The sequence below is a fragment of the Macaca fascicularis genome, chromosome 18 (genome assembly GCF_037993035.2).
Source record: "Macaca fascicularis isolate 582-1 chromosome 18, T2T-MFA8v1.1".
Taxonomy (NCBI): domain Eukaryota; kingdom Metazoa; phylum Chordata; class Mammalia; order Primates; family Cercopithecidae; genus Macaca; species Macaca fascicularis.
Window position 1 is genome coordinate 74,016,201 of NC_088392.1, and position 25,264 is coordinate 74,041,464.

General features: G+C 41.8%; 1 protein-coding gene across 50 annotated transcripts in view; it reads right to left on the minus strand.

The window, feature by feature from the left end:
- EPB41L3 (erythrocyte membrane protein band 4.1 like 3) overlaps positions 1 to 24,047 on the minus strand; it is a 160,311-nt gene extending 136,264 nt beyond the window's left edge. For 40 of the 50 annotated variants that reach the window (XM_074022838.1, XM_074022831.1, XM_074022819.1 and 37 more), the window contains exon 1: positions 23,963 to 24,047. The gene's annotated coding sequence lies outside the window, so the exon portion shown is untranslated. Of the gene's footprint in view, positions 1 to 23,370; positions 23,474 to 23,962 lie in introns of those variants that run through there. The other 10 variants (XM_065534185.2, XM_074022837.1, XM_065534179.2 and 7 more) reach the window with 1 other exon arrangement.
- Positions 24,048 to 25,264: the final 1,217 nt, after the last annotated feature.

Below are 25,264 nucleotides of genomic sequence, written 5' to 3' on the forward strand. Positions count from 1 at the left end.
TTCGAGTTTCAAAGATGTCGAATGAGAGATGCCCCCAAAAGAAATATGCTTCAAATCAAGGAGAAAATAATCAAGGCCAAATAAACTAGGTCACCAGATTTATTTCTGAGCTGTATAAGTTGGACACGTTTCTGAGTCATAGAGTATTAATCTAGAAGAGACAATCAAGCTGCCTGCCTCATTTTAGAGAAGGGGCCAGAGCTAGGGTAGTTAAGCACCTCCCCTGTGATTTAAAATGTTCTGGCTAGAAAATGCCAAAGTATAATAATATATTTTCCATATGATGATCTAATAATAAGTAGCAAAACGTTGAACCAGCTTTTCACTATGTTACACAGAGTAACACTCTCAGTAACAATCTATTATTTTGGGAGAACACAAATAGAAAATGCTGCACTAATTAATATTGGTCTTTTTCCTTCCAAGTTGTATCCCCATGCTTGCCTCCCCTACATCCCAAAGTAAAAAGAAAAAAAAAAAAAAAAACTAGGATGAGGCTAGGGCTTCTATTCAGGACTTACAAAAGGCAGACAATGAAAACACAACATAAAAAGGGGCCACCACAAAAAAATTAAAACATGTCATAAACTCCTGCTGTCATGAGGGGATCATTAAATCAGGCGAACAGAGACACTGCCGGGGAGGCCTCAACTCCCACCCGCAAGGCCCGTGGCCTTGGGCAGGCCTCTGGTCACCCTGCATTTCCATTTTATTCCTTGTAAATGGAAGCACTGAATAAGATAACTTCCAAGGGCCTTTCAGTTTTAATACAAGAAACCTTTAAGAATGCATAATTTGTCTTCTGAGTAAATATTTGCCAAAACATAAACTCAGTAATAGGTGGCATAAAAAGCAAATGCAGAAAGAGCTGTGCTCCATAACCCACACACCACTCCCGAGGCAGAAGATAAAATATTATGAATAATTATCAATATTAACTTAAATCCTTGCCCCTGGTGAAAACAACACATAAAATGGTTCCTAAATGTTTCAGGATTTGAACCATACACAGAGAACCATCTGTAAGCCACAGTCCCATTTTATTATTCAAAGAGAAGCATTTTCACTAACTAGTCTGCTATAGAAACTACATGGCAACGATTTGCTTTGTAAGCATTTTATCTAGATTGTTAGCTAACTCTGAATATACATCATTAAGGCACTCACCTGAGCACACACAAAAAAGGATCCTATCTAGGATTCACTTCAGTTTTTCTTGGGTGAATGGCGCATGCCTAGTAATGTACACTTGAAGATTCCAGTTCAGGTCTATAGTAGCCTAACATTCAGCTCATCTAGTTAACCCCCAACATTATCTAGCTTAGTACTAAATGCCAGGAATTTGTCAGGGTCACGTGTGTCACTGACACTCAATCATTTATTAAAGAAACACGACCATGATGAGCATGGCTGGCTAAAGAGTGAGGATATCATAAGAAACGCTTGAAATTTAGAATGAGTACAGAATTTGTAATGACAAAATGGCTTTGGAATGAGACAGTCTTAGGTTCAAATTCCAACCTGCATTTACTCTCCATATGTTGCTGGACAAATCATTTAACTCCTCAAGCTTTAGTTCCCTCCTCTATAAACCAAGGAGACCATATCTACCTAACACAGATGTTACAGGCTTAGAGATAACAAGAGATCCCACTAGAATATAAGTTCTACATAGGCAGGGATTTTCTGGAATTTTTGCTCACTGCTAGGTAGAAAAGTGCCTGGCATACAATAGGTGTTTGAGAAATATTTGATGAATAAGTGAATAAATGTAAAATGACTAACACAGTGGTCACCTGAAATATTATTAACTTAGTCATAAGTTAATATTTGAAATTAACTTAGTCATAAAATATTGATAATCTCGACATTTGCCATAATAAAAACCTTAATTACAACACAGTCAAAATTTTAACTCGTAGCAATGATGCAATTAAAAACTATCAACACACTTCAAAACGATGTTTACAACAAGCAAAAGGGTTACCTTTAGAACTGAAACATGTATTTTCTTCCAACGCCAAATTTTTTTCTTTTTCTTTTTTTTTTTTTTTTTTTTGGAGCTGGAGTCTCACTCTGTTGCCCAGGCTGGAGTGCAGTAGAGTGGTGCAATCTCAGCTCACTGCAACCTCCACCTCACTGGTTCAAGCGATTCTTATGCCTCAGCCTCCCGAGTAGCTGGGATTACAGGCGCCCGCCACCATGCCTGGCTAAATTTGTGTGTGTGTGTGTAATTTTAGTAGAGACGGGGTTTCACCACATTGGCCAGGCTGGTCTCAAGCTCCTGACCTCAAGTCAAGTGATCTGCCTGTCTCGGCCTCTCAAAGTGGTGGGATTACAGGAATGAGCCACTAAGCCTGGCCTCCAAATCTATTTTTAAAGTTCCACAATACTCATAATAATAAAGTCAATGTGCATCTGTAGAATAAATTGTGATCTAAATGAAAAATGTTATTTGTCACATAAGGCATCTCAATAGAGTATCTCTTAGAGCCTGCATAAATTTCATCTTTGTCTACTCAGCTTAAAAGTATACAAGTGCAGGCATTAGTCTTCATGCCATAAAATTTCATGAGAGTTGAAAGCCTTCAGAGCACACACTGAATGTTTTTGACCAATGTCTACATTTAAGGAGTTGAAAAAAATGAATAAAGTAGCTCTTAGAAGCCATTCTGGTTGAGGGCAAATCTTAAACAATGAAAAATGATAAAGCAAAGCAACAGATACAAAATAACAGACAAGTTTTTAATGGTACTACAATGCAGCTTACTGCTAGGTAGAAAAGTGCCTGGCATATAATAGGTACTCAAGAAATATTTGATGAATAAGTGAATAAACGGAAAATGGTATTACTTTCATTGCTAAATTTTTTTTTTTTTTTTTTTTTTTGCAACATGGCTGCGATACTAGTTAAAAGTGACTTAGCTGGGATTACATGTAGAGATTATATAAAAAGTATTTTAGCAATGAAAGTAATTCAAGGACCTAGTATCATAAGGCATCACAAGTTTAGCAAACAGGGATATACAAAATGAGGAATTCCCATTAAAAGCTTCCATTAGAACAGACATATATGCAGTAAGCATCACACAAGGGCCACAAAGTCCCTGAAAACAGTGATTTCCAGATTTCACAGATTGGCAGGACAGCATTATTGAACATCAAATGATGCTAGACATGGCTACTCAAATCATCCATAATGGTTTCTGAATAGAAGCTTTTCAAGAGTGGGCCCCTTCCAATTCTTTGTTTCCCCAAGTCTTCCCTTTATTTCTTTTCTTCTTCAAACTAGCTTAAACTGGACTTCTGTCAATTGAAACAATAAACCAACACTCCAAATCAGAAACATTAATACTATAAATCTGATATAAAAAATTTATGTACAATCTTGTTGAAAAACAAAATGTAACTTTTCCTCATTTGAAGTTTTAAAATATACCCAACTTAAAAAATTTTAATATCTATTGGTCTGGCACGGTGGCTCACGCCTGTAATCCCAGCACTTTGAGAAGCCAAAGCGGGTGGATCACCTGAGGTCAGGAGTTCGAGACCAGCCTGACCAACATGGAGAAACCCCATCTCTACTAAAAATACAAAATTAGCCAGGCATGGTGGCACACGCCTGTAATCCCAGCTACTTGGGAGGCTGAGGCAGGAGAATCGCTTGAATCCTAGAGACAGAGGTTGTGGTGAACCAAGATTGCACCACTGTACTCCAGCCTGGACAATAAGAGTAAAACTCTGTTTAAAAAAAAAAAAATTAACATCTATTGGTATACACTTGTTTTTGAGAACTGTCCAAGATCATGTCCTTCCTACTTGTTTTAAAAACTTATTATTATTATTATTATTATTATGTTTTGAGATGGAGTCTTGCTCTGTCGCCCAGGCTGGAGTGCAATGGCACGATCTCAGCTCACTGCAAGCTCCGCCTCCCAAGTTCATGCCATTCTCCTGCCTCAGCCTCCCGAGGAGCTGGGACTACAGGCGCCCGCCACCACACCTGGCTAATTTTTTTGTATTTTTAGTAGAGACGGGGTTTCACCGTGTTAGCCAGGATGGTCTTGATCTCCTGACCTCGTGATCCACCTGCCTTGGCCTCCCAAAGTGCTGGGATTACATGCGTGAGCCACCGCACCTGGCCTAAAAACCTTTAAAAAAAAAAATCCAAAATGAATATATCTCTATATATAATGCCTACAAATAGATATTTAAATGACTATATGATTTCTATGAATATTTGTATGTATGTGTTTATATATACATATATATGTGGGTACATAGATGCATGTTGGGGGGTGCCCTACAAATATTAATTCATTTAATTCTCACAACAAATCTATGAAGTGGGTACTATTATTACTCCCAACTGAATAAATGGAAGCACAGAGATGTTATTTAACTTTCCTCTGGTCATACAGCATAACCAGCCGGGCTCTTTTCATTTTTCATTTTGTTTTGTTTTGTTTTGTTTCTGAGAATGAGTTTCACTCTGTTGTCCAGGCTGGAGTGCAGTGGCGCAACCTCGGCTCCCTGCAACCTCCGCCACCCAGGTTTAACCAACTCTCCTGCCTCAGCCTCCCGAGTAGCTGGGATTACAGGCACCTGCCACCATGCCCGGCTAATTGCTTGTATTTTCAGTAGAGCCAGGGTTTCACCATGTTGGCCAGGCTGGTCTCGAACTCCTGACCTCAAACGATCCACCCGTCTCGGCCTCCCAAAGTGCTGGGTTTACAGGCATGAGCCACTGCGCCTGGTCTGGACTCTTAACTACTATACTGTACACTTAACAGCTGCTTTCCCACTATAATACAAACAGAAAATACTTTTGGCTATTTCCATTGGTCTCCTGCAGGAAATAAGGCTGTGCCAGAGATCTCAAGGATTCCACTTCGCTAAAACATAATTTAATCTCTCTTCTTGGCATCATGCTCTCTGAGCCAAGCAAGGAGGCCAAATTCTTCTGTCTTAACCACTCAAAAAGTTAGGGCCACCTTTCCTCCATCCATGGGGAATAATCCCAGGAGAGGATGTGTGGAGCTAGTGTGGATCACATGCAGAAGAGAATGCAGCAGTGCACTGGCCACATCTGGGTCACCTGCCTATCATTTAGCCAGGGAGCAGGTGGCTCCCTATGTGGACAAGTCATCCCCACAAAGGAGTGAGGAGCAGTTCTCCAAAGCAAGTGGGGGAGGTGCTGGTCTGAAATGAAAGCTGCACACAATAGAAGTTTCCACTGTGAGTTCAAACCAATGAAGAACTTATTTCAGTTCCTCATTTCTAATCATTCATTCATGGTAGAAAACCCAGGTTTAACACAGACACACCATATTTCATTTTATTCAATCTAAAGCAACAGGCAAAAGTGACAGAAGCTAAGTGACAAAAATCCCCTCTACCCCGATCCGTGATGACCTTTCTTACATTTGCTCCAAGCTGGACCCAAGTAGAGCAGTCCCCTGACGGACCAGCAGCCGCCTGCTCTGAGCTGGTCAGTATGGGGCCCAGACAGCCAAAGCAACCAGGAGTTATCCAAGAGGCATGCCATGGCCCTAGGAAAGCACTCGCAGGGGCCAGCACTGGGATTTTGAAACAAACTCTACAAAGAATAGTAATATTAACAACACACAGTAACACAATGAGGCCAGCTTTCCTACAATTCCCATTTTATATATGCACTAACATGCACATAAGCATCACATAAATCCAATGAGGCTAGTATTACTATGCACACTTTATAGGGGATGACACTGACATTAAGTGATACTAAAGAACTTGCCTATGGCTGCAGTATTAGTAGGTTACTGAGCTGGGATTATATGTAGAGATTATATAAATTTATAATGATAACACTGCATATCACAAATCTGATCTAAAACTTCCACAATGATTATAACACATATATTATAGACACATTATAATTATAATACATATGCATAGTTATTATGTAATATATGAAATAAGAATTAACAAATATCTTCTTATAACCTAGAGTTATGAAGAAAATAATATTAGAGAATGCATTTTCTTTCCATTGTTAGTGAAAATCTAAATTGATATCGAGATATTCTTCTCCACCATTCAAACAACTTGTTTTATCAGGGAGATGCATAAAAATAATTGCAGGGACCCTTGTACTTCCATCTGAGAAGATGTCTTCTACTGGAGAAACCACCAATGCAAATTTAGTGCTTATGAGGACAGTAATGATGCTGGTATTTCTACTGAGAAATCTGCCACCTCAGTCTCTTTGCAGTATCAGATAAAAGGCCACCAAGAAACGAGATGGCTCTATCAGGCAATTCCATTTTACAGAAAATCATAAAAACAATTATCTATGTCATTAGAGACTCTTTAAAAAGAGCTTCAAAACATCTAATTTGCTGATCCAGGCCTGAGACATAATCCTGACTGTCCATGCTAAAGAGTAATAACATCCAATTGAGTAAAAATTATTCAGACATCCTAAAATCAGTGAAATCAAATACAGATGGAGCCAAAGAGGCAAAGCACCTGTATTTCTTGGTCAAACTTAATTCATGTGGATCATCATTGATGTAGTTCACAATAAATGATTATGGAGGGTCCAGGTGTCCCCACACCTTCACTTATTAGAAAATATCAAAGTTGACATATTCTTTACCACTCAATCAACTTCCCTTTATCAACGAGACACATTCAAATCATTGCACTGATCCGAGTGCCTCCTCCAAGAACAACTTTCCACTGGCATCAGGAAGAAAGGACTATAACTGAATATAAATTTAACAATGAAGAGAGACCATTCAATTTCACCAACACTTATTGAGTACCTGGAGCTACAGAAAAATCTCTGCCCTCCTAAAATGTAGACAGATTCTCCCCAGATCTCTGCCCTCGTAAAATGCATACACATTCTCTGACTGGAGAAAAATTCAACTTTCAATCAAAAAAATAGAAATAAGCCAGCAACAGAAACTTTCTTATGAATGAGAAATTCTTCAAAACCAAGTTATAAATGATGTTGCCAATAGGAAACCACCAATATCTATCTTTATACTTCAGAATAATTTCCTACAGTAGTCCAAATGAAAAATTACCATTCATGTTTCTTTAATTAGAATGCACACCTAATCAAACTCTCGCCTATCTACTTGGTACTTAACTGAAGAGCTCAGAATTAAAAACCAACCACACTTTGATTTTCCCAGCACTGAACAGAGACAGTGAAAACGAGCGGAGTACGAATTATTTTCCAAATTACAAAACAGCAGAATATTCATTGGTTAAAAACAAACAAACAAACAAAAAACACTGTTTACCTTAGACTGTGCTAAAACTGGAAGGGAACAAAGGGGCAGGCCAGATGGTATATCAGGGAAAGTATTAACAACGTGGAAGTGTTAATTCTTAAGGGGGAGAAATTATCCCGAAAAGCATAAAGAATCCCAAGCCCAGGTTAATTGAAAATGACCAACACACAACCGTCACCCTAAGCAGCATGATTCTCACTGCTCAGTGGGGTAAGGTCTCGGTCCAGCACACACTGATTCTCGTATCCCAAGAAGCTCCTGCAGGCAGTAGAGGCCAGCTCTTCTCGCCAGGGAGTCTCACATTTTGACGTTATATTTACAATTTAAAGTTAAACCACTCTTAACAAAACCATACCTGCTAAATAAAATGTTAAAGACTGAGCTGGAATTTTCCCTCATACATTCGTGGGATTTTTTCACATTACATTTTAAATGACTCTTTCATTTGAGGATTTACTGAGCACTTACGAAGTGCCGAGCAGTGTCCTAAAAGTTGGGCCTACGACAGTGAACAAAACGGATAAAAATCCTGTTGCCAAGAAGCTGATATTCTGGTTGAGGGAGAAACATGAAAACATAAAATGTGTAGGGATATGAAGAAAAGTAACCCGGGAAGAGGAGCAGGTTGTGTAGGATGTTGTTGGGGCTGGGAGGAGGTACGTGCAAGACTACACTAAGCAGCAAAGGATCAAGAAAGGCATGGGAGCCAGATATGAATATGCAGAGGAAGAATGTTCCAGGTGAGAGCTCGGCAAGTCCAATGCCTATGAGGGAGAAGGGAGAAGCATGACCCAGTTCAAGGTTCAGTGAGGAAGCCACAAACCTTGCAAAAGCGTCCAGTCTTCAACAAGAAACACACCACAGAATTCTACAGATATCAACATGCATGGATCTCAATCTCACTGTTAGACAACGACAAACAACAAGCTACAGAAGGAGATGCACAATATACTATTTTAAAAATATAAACAGTAAAAACAATACCACAAATAATCGAGTAATGCTAGAAATAGTGATGTGGAAAGAAAGAAAGACACGCATGGTTATGAGAAACACAAAGCCAGAAGAGTGGCCACTTCTAAGAGGGAGAGAGGTGCACATTCAGAGAATGCAGGAGATTTGGCAATTTGGGGTTGCTTTATTTTATTTTATATTTGAGACAGGATCTTGCTCTGTCACCCAAGCTTAGAGTGCAGTGGTGCAATCATAGCTCACTGCAGCCTTGACTTCCCAGGCTCAAGCGATCCTCCCACCTCAGCCTTCCAAGTAGTAGCTGGAACCACAGACACACACCACCATGTCTGGTTAATTTTTTTAAAAAATTTTTGTACAGATGGGGTCTCACTATTTTGCTCAAGCTAGTTTCAAACTCCTGAGCTCAAGTGATCCTCCTGCCTTGGTCTCCCAAAGTGTTGGGATTACAGATCTTCAGCACCTGAGTCCAGCTGGGGTCACATTTTGTGCAGGCTGTGCATATAGGTCATCATCTTTTCAATCAACCCTTGTGTGTATCAGAAATATTTCACAATATTTTTGTAAAATAATTTTCAACCCCATTCCTGCATCCGCTAGCCTTTTTTCTTTGTTTTTGGTTTTGAGACAGTCTCACTCTGTCACCCAGGCTGCAGTAGAGTGGTGTGATCTCGGCCCACTGCAGCCTCAGCCTCCCAGGTTCAGGTGATTCTCACACCTCAGCCTCCCAAGTAGCTGGGATTACCGGTACCCACCATCATGTCTGGCTAATTTTTGTATTTTTAGTAGAGACGAGGTTTCACCATGTTGGCCAGGCTGGTCTGGAACTTGATGGCCTCAAGTGATCCACCCGCCTTGGCTTCCCAAAGTGCTGAGATTACAGGCATGAGCCACCACACCCGGCCCATCCTCTAGTTTCTTAATTAACCATCCTTGGGTTGAACTGAAGCTTACTGCTAACCTTCAGGTAATGGTCAAGACAGCCACAATATTTCTGCTCAGCTGTGACCAAGAATACTCTACCATTGGTGGAATCATTTCCATGGTCATGGGAAGAAAGAGAGCATATCAACAGAATGAAACAGCTGTCATCACTGCCCTGGCACTGCTCTGAAACTACACATTAGAGCCTTTTATGATCTACAGAAAAGGGCTGCATAAAAGAAAATACTGGAAATCTATGTTTAGTGCTTTAAGCTGAGCTGCCTGTCACAATTTTAAATACAGCCCCTTAGCTACATAGGAAGTAAATATTTCCAACAATGTCACCTTTGCCTCTCAATATACTTCTTTAAAAAATAAAACACGGTGGATAAAAATTACATCAAATATATATATATATATATATATATATCTTACCTCAGCTACAGTGGCAAATACATCTGTGCTTTGGTTTCTTCCTGAGCACCAGGTGCCCCTGCTGTGTGCACTGCCCTCCTCTCAGCCCTAGCCCACTGCAGCCTGGCTTCTACCCTCAGAATGCAGGAGGTTGAAGATGAAAGGCAAGCAAAGGCGAAAGAATTGGTGCACAAACTTGGAAAACTGGTATTGCTCCTCTAAGCTCCTCATGGCGAACTCACCAACATCAGTGTGGCTAAGTGCAAAGGGAGCATTGCAGCTCTCACGTCATTTAAATGTTCAAGAACCCCAGTGAACACTTCTTCTTTCTAAATCACATTTCCCCAGCTTCTAGACCTTTTCCTCTTCTACTTTTTTCCCTTGCACATTCTCTTTACTCTGCCCTCTCTCTAGTGACCTCAGCTTGTATGGCTTTAATTACCTTCCTACCTGGAGGATTCTGAGTCTTGATCTTTGAGCTGGACCTCTCTGGCTTGCCGGCTGAGGCATGAAGGCTACTAGACATGGGTTCTGAAATGTCCCACAGGAACTTCGAGACAAACTCCTGACCTGCACACGCCATCACTAACCCTGCCATCAACTCAAATATATGTGTGTGTGTGTGTGTGTGTGTGTCTCAGGGAACAGCAAGATATATATGTCTCTCTCTCTCAAGGAACAGCAAGTGGGGCCATTCTCCTCTCCCTCACATCCCACCATACCCAACATGTCACTAAGTCTCACAATTCTACCTCCTAAACATTTTTCAAAATATTCATTTTTCTCCATCTCTTCTACCACTTCCTTAGTTCAGATTATCCTCAATTCTTCCCTGGATATCAACATTAGTACCATTTATCAGGTACGTATGTACAAAGTACTTATATTTGGGGTTGCTGTATAGATTGATATATTGTGATATTAACTGTGACTTTTATGGAAAAAAAAGTGAAGTTTCTAAGTTTAAACATGTGTCCTATAAGCATAAAGCTAGACTGCTGTGGTGCCAGAAACTGTTAAGGAGTTCACTGAGTCATTCATGCATTCCTTCAAAAAACACTCATTTTTACCATAATGATATATTGTCCTTCAAAAAAGTAAACTCCCTAGATTACTACAAAAGCCATATTAAAGGTACATCTGACCATGTCTTCCAACAAGGTAACACCCCTCAATGGCTCTGCCTCACCCTCAGGATGACATGGTTCACAGGGCCCTGAACTCTGACCCCAGCTGCCCCTAAGGCTCATCTCCCCCACTGCCCTTGGAGCCCATCTTACTTGTCAGCCACACGAATGTCTCCCTCTTTCCTCCCGGCCTCCGTACATACTGGTCAGTCACCTCTGACCCTCTCCTGTCCAGCCAAGTCCAGACTCCATCCAGCTCTCCCCACTTCTCCACCGCATGGCTCCTGGTCATCTTCAGGTCTCAGGTTGGACACCACTCCCTCTCCTTCCAGAGCCACACCCCCACAGCTGGTAGGTGAGCTTCCTTTGTGCGCCTTTCATGCCCCAATTCCCCCATCACAGCACTTGGGAGGCAGCAATTAATTATATCTGTGCTCAGGGTGACAGGAAGCCCCGTGAGAGTGGGCAGTGACAATCACTTTGCTGGGTGCCTGGGTAGGGCTGTAAACGTGTAAGTACTCAGGATATACTCCACTGTTAGGCAGATGGACGGAGGCACAGGCTGCAGAGCAAAGCATTAAGGAAATCAGACGTTCCTTCCCCTGAATGCCTTCCAGCTCTACTCCCTGACAACACTATCCATTATTTTTTTATGCATCTTACAGTTTGAAAAGTGCTTTCACATCAATTACACCATTTGATCTTCGTAATAGTTCTGAAAAAACAAGAAACGGCTGTTCTGCACATTTGTAGATGAGCGTATGTTTCTGAGAGGTTCAGTGATGTGTTTTAGTCAAGTCACAAATTCAAGCCTTTGGATGTGTTTCTCATGTGTGGCCATGAGATACTTCAAAAGAAGAGGAGTTGTTACAGCCAAATTCTGGATTTTGGTTAGCCAGAATTGCAGTCAAAATTCAGAAAAGGGGCAGTTTAATATGGGTTAGGATCAGAGATAGATCCAGGTTTTTTAAGTGACAAAGCTCTTGCAATTGGGAAATCTTCTTTAAGAAAAAAGACTACAGGTCGGGCACAGTGGTTCATGCCTGGGATCCCAGCATTTGGGGAGGATGAGGTGGGCAGATCACTTGAGGCCAGGAGTTCAAGACCAGCCTGGCCAACATGGTAAAACTCCGTCTAGACTAAAAATACAAAAAGTAGCCATGTGTGGTGGCGCATGCCTATAATCCCAGCTACTCGGGAGGCTGAGGCACGAGAATCACCTGAACCTGGGAGGTAGAGGTTGCAATGAGCCAAGATCGTGCCACTACTACACTCCAGCCTGTACGACAGAACAGGACCATGTCTCAAAAAAAAAAAAAAAAAATACTGAGCTTACACAAGAAAGAAGAGAATGTATATTTTAAGTCAAAACACTGTTACAAGGAAAGGCAAGGTACGAGAAAAAAGAGTGGTAAGAGTAAGAGCTATCTGTTTAGCAGTTAACAAGGCCTGCTGTGTATGAGGCACTGTATCAGGCTCAAAGACACAAAGATTAGACATGGTCCCTGCCTGGTTCCACTTATAATCTAGAATTGACACCACACTTGCAGAGAAGGGGTGCAAACAAAAAGAAAGACTTGGTAAAATGTTAAACATCCCCTAAAGGATAGTATCTACAGGAGCGCTCCACACGCAGTCTCTGGGCTTTGATTTTGCTCAGTGTTCACTGGTATTTGAAATCTTATTTGTTTACTACTCATCCCCTTGTTTAAAATACAGTTTCCAGGAGAGTACAATCTGATTTGTTCATCACTGTAACCCCAGCACTGAGTACGGTGCCAGATTCATAACAAGCATTCCATAAGTATTTGTGGAATAAACAAACAGATAGAAGAACAGAGAAAGGAACAAAATTTGACAAAGGCTCAAAGAGTTACATTTTGGCACAGCCATCAGTCCGGTCTTTTCACTTTCAGTGTGTATCTCAGTACTTTGATGAGTCTTTAAACTATCATTGGTGCCAAATGAGTATCCTGCCTGGACAAATCTTAATTTCAAAGACATGTGTCTGACAACCAAGCAGCTGGGAAGTTGACAATAAGCTTAAGGAGGAAACTGGGTCAAAAGATGGGTTGGTTTAATTTTGCTTGGTTTCTTTATTCTAGGAGATGCTTGAACTAGGATATTTGGAGAAGAGATCATTCAGAAGCTGCTCTGAGTAGCGAAGACCTGGATTCATCTTGGGGGTCAATAAACCATTCACTGAGATAAGGCGCCTGGGGGATTGTCCTTGATCTGAGCAGCACAAAGGCCCTTACACACTCTAATATGACCGAATAAGATGCTTTACAATTCTAGCCAGGAGAAGCCTCAGGCAATGATATCAAGTTGGAATCCAACTCTTAAATACGAGTATGGAGAAATAAGAGGTATTTAAAATAAAACCAGTAAATGTTTGAGAGGAACATTTTACTGGACACTGAGTGGGCAAAAAAAGAAATGAAATTTTTAATTTATTCATATACGTATATTCTACCCTTTGTCAAAGATCTTTTCACGTGTCTTGCCTTAATGTGAAAACCCTCTTAGATGTAACTCCAAAATCGCAATTTTGATGACAACTGGAGAAGGTTCAAGGAGGGGGAAAAAGGCCAATGTCTGAAAATGGTTACATAATTTATCGGGCTTGCTGCCTCTTTGCACCAAGACATGGCCATGCTGTCAGAAAAGCTGAAGACCCTGAGGGTGAATGGCAACTACAGCTCCAAAGACTGAAGTTTCTTCTTGAATTTATCTTCGGAGTCTAAGAAACTGATGCAATTTAAATGTGATATACAGTGAGACTTTGGTTTTGTTGTCCCCGTACGTGGATTATGTGAATGTGTGTGTCCTTCTCGGATATGAGCTTAGGAAAAAAATGCTAATAAATTATAATGTAGTCTGACCATTTACCACTGATATGAATGTCACTAAACACAGCAACATTTGTAAAGAAAGCTTTTAATCATCTTAAGTTTCACATATATAAGTGAAGAACTTCATAATATCTTAAAAGTATCTGCTGTAATCCCAGCACTTTGGGAGGCCGAGATGGGCGGATCATGAGGTCAGGAGATCAAGACCATCCTGGCTAACACGGTGAAACCCCGTCTCTACTAAAAATACAAACAACGAGCCGGGCGAGGTGGCGGGCGCCTGTAGTCCCAGCTACTCGGGAAGCTGAGGCAGGAGAATGGCGTGAACCTGGCAGGCGGAGCTTGCAGTGAGCTGAGATCCAGCCACTGCACTCCAGCCTGGGCGACAGAGCGAGACTCCGTCTCAAAAAAAAAAAGGTATCTGTAGGACCCACATAGCTCAGTATGATTTTGACCAGCAGGATCACATTTACTCATAGAAGCATCTCTTCTTCAAGGCCATTTTAATCTATTACCAATCACAAAGCAAGAAAATTAACCCCAACTGAAGACATATTAAGAGCTATGTACGTACTTTCACTTAAGATTCTTACTCAACCATTCTGACCATTCTGCTACATAATTATCATTATCCCTATTTAACAGATAAGAAAACTAACCTTTTATCCTACTTCCTTAACCTTTTAAATGTTATGTAATTTCCTAGGGCCACAGAAGTTACAAGTGATGGACCAGCCATAAAGAAGCCCAAGCATTCTGAGTCCAAGGCCAGGTTTCTTTGCTCTATGCTAAACATTCTCTCCAACACTAGTACTGTTTATTTATATTGTAACTGCTCTCCAGGTTAAACGCTTATTTGACAATAATGAAGAAGCTGGAGAGTTATTAAGACAAAAGTCCTTAAAACAGTGTGTCTCAAAATGTGGTCCAGGGACCACTTGGATCAGATTTCACCAAAGTCCTTGTCAGGACATAAAGAGGTCTGGATCCAACTCCAGATCTATTAGATGATAATCCGTGGATTGGTCCCCAAAAATTCCTTTTTAACAAACTCATCAGGTAATTCTGTTGTATGTGAAAATTTGAAAACCACTGTGTCTCATTCTTTGCAAACCTCTACTGTTATCTGGAATTTCACACTCAAAAAATCCTGCATTCTCATTGAGGGCCATCTTTTGGATTACGGGTTTTGTAGTGGAACGTCACAAAATTCTATACTCATCTTCAGGATCTTACAATTCCTAACACATGTCCCTAAAAACAAGCAAAGAGGACAACAGCATATACTACTGAAATGAGAAAACATGTACTATGTGTACATTCTCATTAGACTGGTTCTAGATGTCTTCAAACACAGATCTCATTTCAACCTTGAGGTAGGCAGCATCCTCATCTGTTCACTCTGGGGAACCTTGCCTAGAGAAATAGAGAACCCCACCGACAGTTACCTAGCTCAAGGTTAGCAGACGTTTCCATCTGTATCTTCCGTAACTCCTCGTATTTTCTTTATTCTGCAACAAGGATCCCCCACTGCTGGGCCAAGGACAGAGCCGCACAACTAGAGGTGAGCGGTGGGCGAGTGAGCACTACCACCTGATCTTTGCCTCCTGTCAGATCAGAAGTGGCATTTGATTCTCATCAGAGTGCGAACCCCATTGTGAACTGCACATGCGAGCGATCTAGGTTGCGCAGTCCTTATGAGAATCGAATGCCTGACGAGCTGAAGTGGAACAGTTTCTTCCTGAAACCATCCCTCACAATCCCCGTCCATGGAAAAATTGTCTTCCATGAAACCCCAGCCTCTGCACCAAGGACAGGGTCACACAGCAGGAGGCGAGCAAAATGGAGGTCCTTGGTGCCAAAATGGTTGGGGGCCCCTGTTCTACAATATAACTTTCCCCAATGAATTACTGCTCTCATTTCAAGAATTCAAAGGAAAAGCTTTCCAGATGTCTTGAGCAGACAAATTAACCTCTATTTTCCAAGTCTTATACTTAGCCAGTAAGCATATTCCTTCTAAAGTTAATAAAAGTTGTCACTGAACCACACAAAATGGTATAAAACACACCAAAATTCATTAAGAGTAATTCTCTGTAATGAAATTACCAAAAACTCCCTGCATCTCTGGGACGTTAGTAACTCTAGATACAAATCATGTAGAAGGATGCAACTGTCAGGGACAGCCCGAGACCTCTAGATGCCCTGATGGCATCATCTCACAGAAGCCTGGGTACACCGTTCCAGCTAGCACCACCTTCGGGATCATAAAGCTATTCTCCTCAAATGGGTGAATGAAGACTGGATTCCAGGTAAATCGAAGATTCGTCAAAATAATGGGATTGTGAATAACATAACAGAGCAGCCCACATCCCTGGAGAAGTGAATGGAATATGACATTTGTTACCACTCTATTGCTGAGGACGAAGGAAGGGTTGGGAACTCAGAGAGACACCAAAGGGAGCTTAATATTTTCCATCTCTGGAAGCCCAATGACCCCCTATACCTACTAAACTATGCCAGACCCTGGATGGTTTGACTCTGGAGAGCCTAGTTCAGGTCCAGGCTGCTGCATCTGCTGTCCCTCGAGGCATGCCGAGAGGCACATGGGAGAATGGTGAGTACCTAGCAATTCAGGTTAGGCTTAGCTGGGTGAGCTCGGCCCTCCATGAAGAGATGACATTAAAATCTGAATTTTAAAAAATCAGGAAATATATGGTGAAAGTTTGCTTTAGTTTGTTAGAACTAAATATTCACATACAACATTGAGATATACGTAATCATCAGAGATTTTAATTTTTTAAAATATCCTGTTTTACCGCAAGCCTCTTTATATGTATATCAGAAGAGAGTCATGAAGCGTAGGCAGCAAGTGGCAGGAGGTAGGGGGGCTGGACGACGAAGCGTCACATCATCACCATTATTAAGGTAATGATCCTTTACCAGTATTGCACAAGACCAAAAGAAAATATTTATTTACCATTAAAAATAATGATGTGGATATAGATTTGCATGCATGAAAAAGCTTCCGCCAGACATACTGTTACATTAAAAAAAAAAAAAGAAGAAAAAAAAAGTGTGGCGGGGCTACAGTGGCTCACGCCTGTAATCCCAGCACTTTGGGAGGCTGAGGCGGACAGATCACTTGAGGTCAGGAGTTCGAAACCAGCCTGGCCAACCCGGTGAAACCCCATTTCTACTAACAATTAAAAAAAGAAATAGCCAGGCGGGATGGTGGGCGCCTATAATCCCAGCTGCTTGGCAGGCTGAAGCAGGAGAATCGCTTGAATCTGGGAGGCTCATTAGAACCCAGGAGGTGGAGGTGGCAGTGAGCTGATATTGCGCTACTGCACTCCAGCCTGGGCAACAGAGTGAAACTCTGTTCTCAAACAAATAAACAAACAAACAAAAAACAGTTACATAGAAGTATTAAAGATAGAAGTCTACTCATGTAAAATATTATGTAACCTATGTGTAAGTCTGTATATGTGCAAAATGATGCTACTGCTACTTACAAAGCACTTGTGATATACCAGACACCGTGTTCAGTGTTTGCATGTATTACATCATTTAATCGTTATATCCATGAGACATAAGCATTATGCCCATTTTATAAATGAACAAACAGGCTCTAGGAAGTTAAAAGAACCATGCCGCGCAGTTATTAAATAGCAAGGCCGAGAGCCTAACCCAGGTCTGTCCTATTCCACTCTGATACGTAATACATTCAGAAAGGTAGATAATGAGATTTCTTTCTTTGGTTTTTCAGTATTGTTAGAATATATTTTAAAGTGAGAATGTATAATTTTTAATATTTCAAATAACTGAGATATATTCATTGAAAGGATAAATAAGAAGAAAAATCTTTCCATATTTCGTATATCTCATTTTCCACCTTAAACAATCCAAAAGTAGTATTTAATCCTCAGTTAAATACTCCCACAAAAACATGGAATGAATTGCCAAAATATCAATCATTGAGAGAAAAAAACATTATATTCAATTTCTGCAAAATTTTGGACAACTCCATTAACTAAAGACCATCTGTCTCCAGATTCCTATTCTTCCAACTCATCCTACACTTATCACGAGAAAAAAATATTCTTCTTCCCTACTCAACCACTTTCAATGACTCCCCACTACCTAGCAAAGTCCAAAATATCCCTTACTCTCATATCCAAAAATCTTCCACAATCAGACCTCACACTCCCTCCTTAGGCGCATCTCCCATTACTCCCCAGCGAACAGGCTATATTCCAGCTAAAGGTAGGTCTCTTGACTTCCGGAATGTCCTGTCTGGAATGTCTGCTCAATGACTAATTGAGATTCTCTATCAAAATCCAGTCATCTTCCCAAGGCCAAAATGGAAAGTCAAAATGGGAAATGAAGAATTTTCAATAGATTTTTTCCTATAAAAGGATGCACATATCCTTTTATAGGAAACAATCAATAATACATAGAAAAACAATCACTGATACATGGATAGTGTAAAATAAGCACTACATATTATAAAATACATTTCAAAAAAATTGCACAGCCAAACAATAAAGCATATTTCATAAGATTCATGACACTGATTATGAGATAACATTATATTATATAGCACTCTGCCAATTAAGCTATGACTCATACATTTTTAGAAACTGGAATTTTCATTTTCTTCTTATCTAAAGAACTCAAATTGATTTAGTTATTCAACGCATAAAGAAAATATAAACAAAATAGATAGGCCAAGGTGTTCCCAAAAATTCTTACATATTCAGAATTCAACTCTTCCAAATTGTACATCAACTAAGAGTTACTGCTATCTATGCTTTTCCACACAATATCATCTTGAGTCACCACAAGCACTAGAAATGCATCACTTAAGAGTGCTCCATTACTGTCTCCAGGATTTTCTCCAATAGACTAACATCCAATGTCCAATTTTTGATGCATATTCACAATCAATGAATTAAGTTGCCAGCTTTTTCTCTGTCACATGGCTGAGAGCCATGTAAGACATATCCCAATTTCAGAGATGTTAAATGTGAAAAAATAACTTTCTTTTAGAAATGATGAAATTTGGGGCTTGAATCAAATACAAAGAAACTCGCTATTTGAGGATGTAAACACAGGCATGTACGAAAATGACCGAAGAAGAGAGAGCTAAAACAGCAAATAGTTTTCCTCTCTTTAGTTCAATGCTAGGAGATCAGTATCATCTCCCAGCACTAATCCTTTTCAGCTTTTGTCACCCTCCCATTTGATCCCTCCCCTCTTCAGAGGACACCCTCCACACTGATGTCCTCCATGACACCAATTAGAGCTGGCAGGAAAGGAAGCCGACTCCCTGCAGTTCTTCCCTCAAAGAAACCATTCTTCTTTTCTCTTGGTACCTGCAGAATTCTCTTCCCTGATACGGCAAAACCTCTAGGACCTACCCAATTTGAGCTATTGACAGAGGTAACAATCTTGTTATGAAGAGGACCATGCCATTAAAAATAATGACTACATACATGAGTCCGGTAATTCTCCGTTTTAAATAAAGCAGCAATGCTTTTTAAACCTTCTCCAAGTTTTTTTTTTTTTTTTGGTAGTAAAGCATAAGTTACAAATGGCCCCACTTTTTAGACAATTCTGTAAGTACTTACTGAATGCTTTAAATGTCTAGACCTCTATTCGGTTTGGGAAAGAAACCTCAAAAGAAATAACTCCCTATCCTCATCAAGCACCCACCCAATATAACTGGAGAGAAAAATATATACTCAAGGCAGGTTAAATATTGCATTTGTTTTCTAGGTCTAATATAGACCTTTCTGCGTTCTTTCTCTCTCTCTCTCTCTCTCTCTCTCTGTTTTTAGTTTGTAAGGCAGCGTTATAAGAACAACGTATCAAAATGTCAGCAATCTAAAAATTAAGTTGTCAGCTTTTTCTCTGTACTGCAAATTACAAAAGAATTAGGGGTTTGGTGCTAATAGAAGCTTACAATTCCAAAGCATGCAAATTAACCAATCATCGCAAGGACTAAAAATGCAATACCAAAGACATTTCAACCAAGTAATCTGCAGTTCTGGCATCTAATTTCAACTTCTCTACTTGTGCCATTCTTCCCAATTTGTTTCTTCTTTATGCTTTGAAACTCTGCTCTGGAATTGCTATACAGTTAAGAAAGAACTGCCCAGAGCTCCTACATACATAATACACTCACATGAAAATTGCCAGTCATCTTAGCAAGGAGGTATGGAAAAGACAAGGATCATCTGCAGCCATTCTGTGGTTCTTCATTTTTTATGCTGATATTACTATAAATTCAGAAAGGAAAACATGAAATGTACTTTATTGTTTCTGAATTTCAGTCTTATCATTTATTCAACACTAATTTGGGTGAAACATGTCTCTGATCATCTCTGTACTAGAATTCTAAATTAGGATTAAAATGCTAAATTATAAAATAATTAGTACATAAAACAAAAATGGAAATGGAAATCAATTACTCCAAATCACCACAGATATCTTCTACACTTATGAAATACCTTTTTCCATTTTTTCCAATTGCCAACAGCAATCACATCATTTAAAAATAAATGAGAACATTGCCTACCCAGTAAGTAAACTGCATCTTCAGAGAGACCACATACTTTTTAAAAATTACTAATAACCTAAATCAAGAATTTAAAAAGAATGCTCTTTTAGTACAAAGAACAGTAAGAAATATGTTGACTCAATATATAAATACAAATATACTCATTTTTCTTGTTCTTTAATTTTGTAAATGGCCCTTCTAAAAAATTACAGTATTTTTCTCTACAAAAGGAATATTCAATGCTTTCTACTATTTCACACACACAAAACACACACACACACACACACACACACACCTCTCCTTCCTTCCTCTTGGAGATACATTTTCCCATGTAGTCTTACATTCATTTATATCCTCTAATTCTCCAAACAATACCTCGCAATGCAGTTCAACTTGAGAAAGGAGAGTCTCAGTCATTGATCAGGCAAAGTTTTAAAGCCAGCGAGATGCTTCAGATGGTCTGGTTTTGCCTGCCCCACCCTTGTTTCCTTTGAGCCATAGTGATGTCACAACACCAGGCAGGACAATGACTTCACTGCTCCAGTCCTTGCTTCTGAGCACAGAATTCCTCACAGCCAAGGCAAACCAAATAACTGCAGAACCCTCCCCCGCCTGAGTGCCTGATGAATTCCCAACAAATCAGCAGCCAGCTAGCCTTTTGAAAGAAATACACGCAGCGATCGCACGATTAAGGATCTCTCTAAATGAAGTGGTGCTAAAGATAAATTTGATTCATGGGTTTCAATGGTGAGTCTATATTCCACAGAAAACTGATGGGGTACTTAGAGGAGACTATGGGAATTAAAGATGGCCAGGGTAGATTACTCAAGCACCCTGTCTCGGCCGGGCTCGGTGGCTCACGCCTGTAATCCCAGCACTTCGGGAGGCTGAAGCAGGCGCATAACCTGAGGTCAGGAGTTCCAGACCAGCCTGGCCAACGTAGTGAAACACTGTATCTCTTAATTAAAAACAAACAAACAAACAAACAAAAAAACAAAAACTAGCCAGGCGTGGTGGTGATCGCCTGTAATCCCAGCTACTCGGGAGGCCGAGGCAAGAGAATTGCTTGAACCCACCAGGAGTCAGAGGTTGCAGTGAGCCGAGACTGCACCATTGCACTCCAGCCTGGGCGACACAGTGGGACTCCATCTCAAAAAAAAAAAAAAAAAAGTCCCTCTCTTCATTATATATAGTCAAATTCTCACAGAAAGAAAACATTTATTCCTCAGTCTACTCTTGGAGTTCTACTTTACTGCAGAGGACATGAATTCTAGTTTGTGAATTTTAGGGAAAGCACTAACTTAAAAGATGAATGCACATCATACAACATGGAAGAAAATACTTTTACAGTATTTTACAGAAAACACTTTTTACAGCAAGTTCCTGCCACACTTAATCTAATATACCATGTAAGTCCAGAAAAGATTCACAAGTAACAGCAACACATCTCTCAGTGCATGGATAGTGGCATCTCTTCTACCTAGGTGGCCCCTTAATGCATCTGACCAACCAGTTCTTAAAAAACAATTATAAATAAAATTGCATCCGATCAAGTTTAAAAATATCCTGATCTTTTTATTTCAACACAAAGTTGGCCAAAGTCCAAGCACTGTATAAGAATTGATGAAAAATTGCTTTTAACCTAAATCACATTCAAGCAGAAGAAATGTCTTAAAAATTAAATGTAAATATCTCACTGAGACACTGACATTTGATCTATAGCTCCCAAATCCTTCACCTAAAAGGGGTTTACAAATTAAAGTGGCTACTCTTCTTGTTATGGATGAATTATTCACAAAACATGATCTGTTTTGAAAAACTTATTTTGGCTAAAGTGTATTAACTAAATAAACTTGATGCAGTGTTGTGCATCTAATAGTTTACTTTTCTAAACTACCAGAAAACCATAATGCAAATGAGATAGTATTAAGCATTCAGCTATCAATGCCTTGCAAATTAACAAATTGAAGTCACGCTTCTCCAATTTAGTATTTATTCCCTCTCACATTAATTTTGTTACTCCAACTAAAGTTTTTAAAGTTTGATACCAAAATTAACATGCATTTTTTAAACACTCTCTCTGAGCCAAGACAGAAATCACCTCTCAGTCCCCAGAGTTCACTGGAGCTTGATGTGCTGCTCTCTTTTCTTAATAGGGCTTTTCTGCTTAATTTGCTGTAATTGGGACTACGTCCATGGCTCACAGACATCAAGTGGAATTTTACCATTTTTGTTTCCTTGAGACTTTAAAAATCAGGGTGAATTTCAAAAATAATGTTTTTAAGCACTTCGTGTGACGCTTCCTGTACTACAGAAGTTAATGCTATCAAAAGAAACTCCAGCACACCTGGCCACCTCAGAGAGCTTAAAATTCCCATTGCAACCCCCGCCCCCCAACAAAAAGGACAGGCAGGATATCTGCAAAAGCAATTCCGCAAGACTAATGTAAAAAAGCTGAAACAACTTAAACACGCAATGGAAGCACTGCATTAGCAGGACTGCCGGGCCCTCGCAGGACCTCCCAGCCCAACCTCCACAAGTAATTAATACCACATGTTTCCTTTATCATTCTATTTGTTCTGTTCCGCAATAATCTCTACCAACTTTAACCCTGGGCTGCAACTAAAGGAAAAACCCTAGGAAACTTCAGATCCGTAATATAGAAAGAAAATTGAGAAGAATACTCTCATTGCAAGGGACCACAGTTACAATTTACTAGGTAACCACACCCACCGCATTGCAGAAGCCATGAACTTCGCGGGCGTGGGGGGGGTGGGGGAGAAGGGGAAGAAGTCGGGCGAGATTAGAGGCGAAACCCGAAAAAGCAAGCCCCTGCGGCAGCAACCAGGAAACACCCGCCAGGAACTGGCTGACACCCCAGCTCCAGCGGTCCGAAGCCCCAGCCTCCCCACCCCCACCGCTGCAGAGCCGCCTTCGCAGACACCTCCCAAGGCGAATCGCAGCCCGGAGGGCGCCAGGTGAGTCGCGCCGCCCCAAGCCCCCGGGCCACGACAGGCCGACCCAGGCGCCCCCGGCCCGCCCCCGGGTGCCAGAGGCGAGGGGCCCCTGCAGGTGCCCAGGCCCAGGGCAACCCCGCTTGGACGCTCCCTCCTCCTCCCCCACCGGCCGGGGGCCGCTGCCCCAGTTCGGGGAACGAGGCAAGTTATATAAAAGCGGCCGGCCCCGCTGCCCAGCGGGGATGCTTTGTGCGGAGCGCACCTTACCGGCCCCGCGCCGCGCCCGCCCGCGCCTGCACCCGGGACGAGCCCGCAGCCGCCGCGCACTGAGCGCACGGCCCCTCCCGCGGCCCGCCAGCCGCCAGCCGCCACCCGCCCGGGCGGCGCCGCAGTGTCGCCCCCTGTCCCTCGCACCTCCCCGGGGGAGGGGCCGGCCCGCGCTCGCCCCCAGTCCGAGGGGCAACTTAAAACATGGCGCCCCGGGCGGGGGATTTGCGAAAATTGGCGGAGAAGGGACGCGGGGACCGAGTTGCCCCATCGGCCAGGGATCCCAGGGAGGCCCCCAGGCCGGAGGCCGGGACTCAGGCTCTGCGCGCCGGCCCAGCCACTGCTGCAGCGCGGCGGGTGGAGCGGGCGGGGGGCGCGGCGCACAGGCTCGGCCCGCCGAGGGTCCCGGCGAGCGGGAGGGCGGTTGGGGACCCCAGGCGCGGGGCTCGGGATTCGGGAGACCGCGCGGCGCCGGAGCCACGCGTCAGCCCCACAGCCCGTGCGCCTCGCCCCAGGCCTCGGGCTCTTCCTCCGCACCTCGTAAAGCCGAGACCCCCTCGCAGTCCCCCACTCCGGGAGGCGGAAAAGTTACCTGGGATCAGCGGATAGCCCAGGCGCGCCGCGGCGTGGGGACCAGGCTCGGGCGCGCGTCCTCGGCGGCGGTGCGCAGGAGACTCGGGCGTGGGGAGGAAGCCGCAGCCCAGGGCTGCTCGCCGCGGCTCCCCCCGCCCCCTGTTGCAGGAGACACCGAGGCTCCGCGGAGCTGCGGCGGGGGCCCACGCCCAGAGACCGCGCAAGGAAAGCCAACCTCGTCCTGCCTGCCCTCCCAGCCGCGGGGGAGGGGGCCAGCGCAGTACTTCAGGACAGTTACATGGGCACAACCTCCTCCTTCCTGGCGCAGGGTCAGGCTCCGCGGACGACGCCTGGAGACAGCTGCCAATGCCAATAGCTTTAGCCCTTGATTTCCACTTAGATGATGGCCTGGCCTCTCCAGCCCCCTCTCCCCTCCCAGACATCCCCTGTGAGAAAGGAGGGAGGGGGTGTTCCTGACCTTCAGGTGAGTTATTTATTGGCTAGGGACTGCAGTATTTTTTTTTTTTCTTTTTGGAAAGAAAATAAAAATCAAGTTGGTGGTGTTTTGAAGTCATGTTAATAGAGAAGATCTGAATTAATGGTTGATAAGAGAAGTCGCCCATCTTTCAGCAACTCAGCTACTCCGTCCTCTCCAGTACCTATAAAGCTTTCCACTGAAATGGAGCGGAGGGGGCTCCCTGATTTGTAAGTGAAATAAGTAACTCCTGGTCGTCTCACAATATCTTAAGATCTGACCGAGTAACTAAGACATTTAAGAAATGTTTTTATGGGCACAAAAAGAATAGAGTGAATAAGACATAGTATTTAATAGCACAACAGGGTGACTATAGTCAAAATAATTTGCACATTTTAAAATAAAGTATAATTGAATTGTAACACAAAGGATAAATGAAGGATGGATTTCCTGTTTTCCATGATGTGATTATTACACATTGCATGCCAGTAGCAAAACATCAAATGTACCCCCATAAATATATATACATACTATGTACCCACAAAAATTAAAAATAAAAATATTAAATATTAATTTTTAAAATTTTATGTATAAGTCATACAACATAAGATACATATATAGTAAAATGGTTATTATAGTAGATCAAATTAGCATATCTATCATCTCACATAGTTATGCATTTCTCCCAACACCCCTCTACTTGTGGCAAGTGTAGCTATAATATACTCATTTAGCAAAATCCTGAATACAAGACACTTCTTAGCTCTAGTCCTCATGTTGTACATCAGATCCTTTTCATGTTGTACATTATTTTTTTTTAAATAGAGCCTTCTCCAGATCATCCGG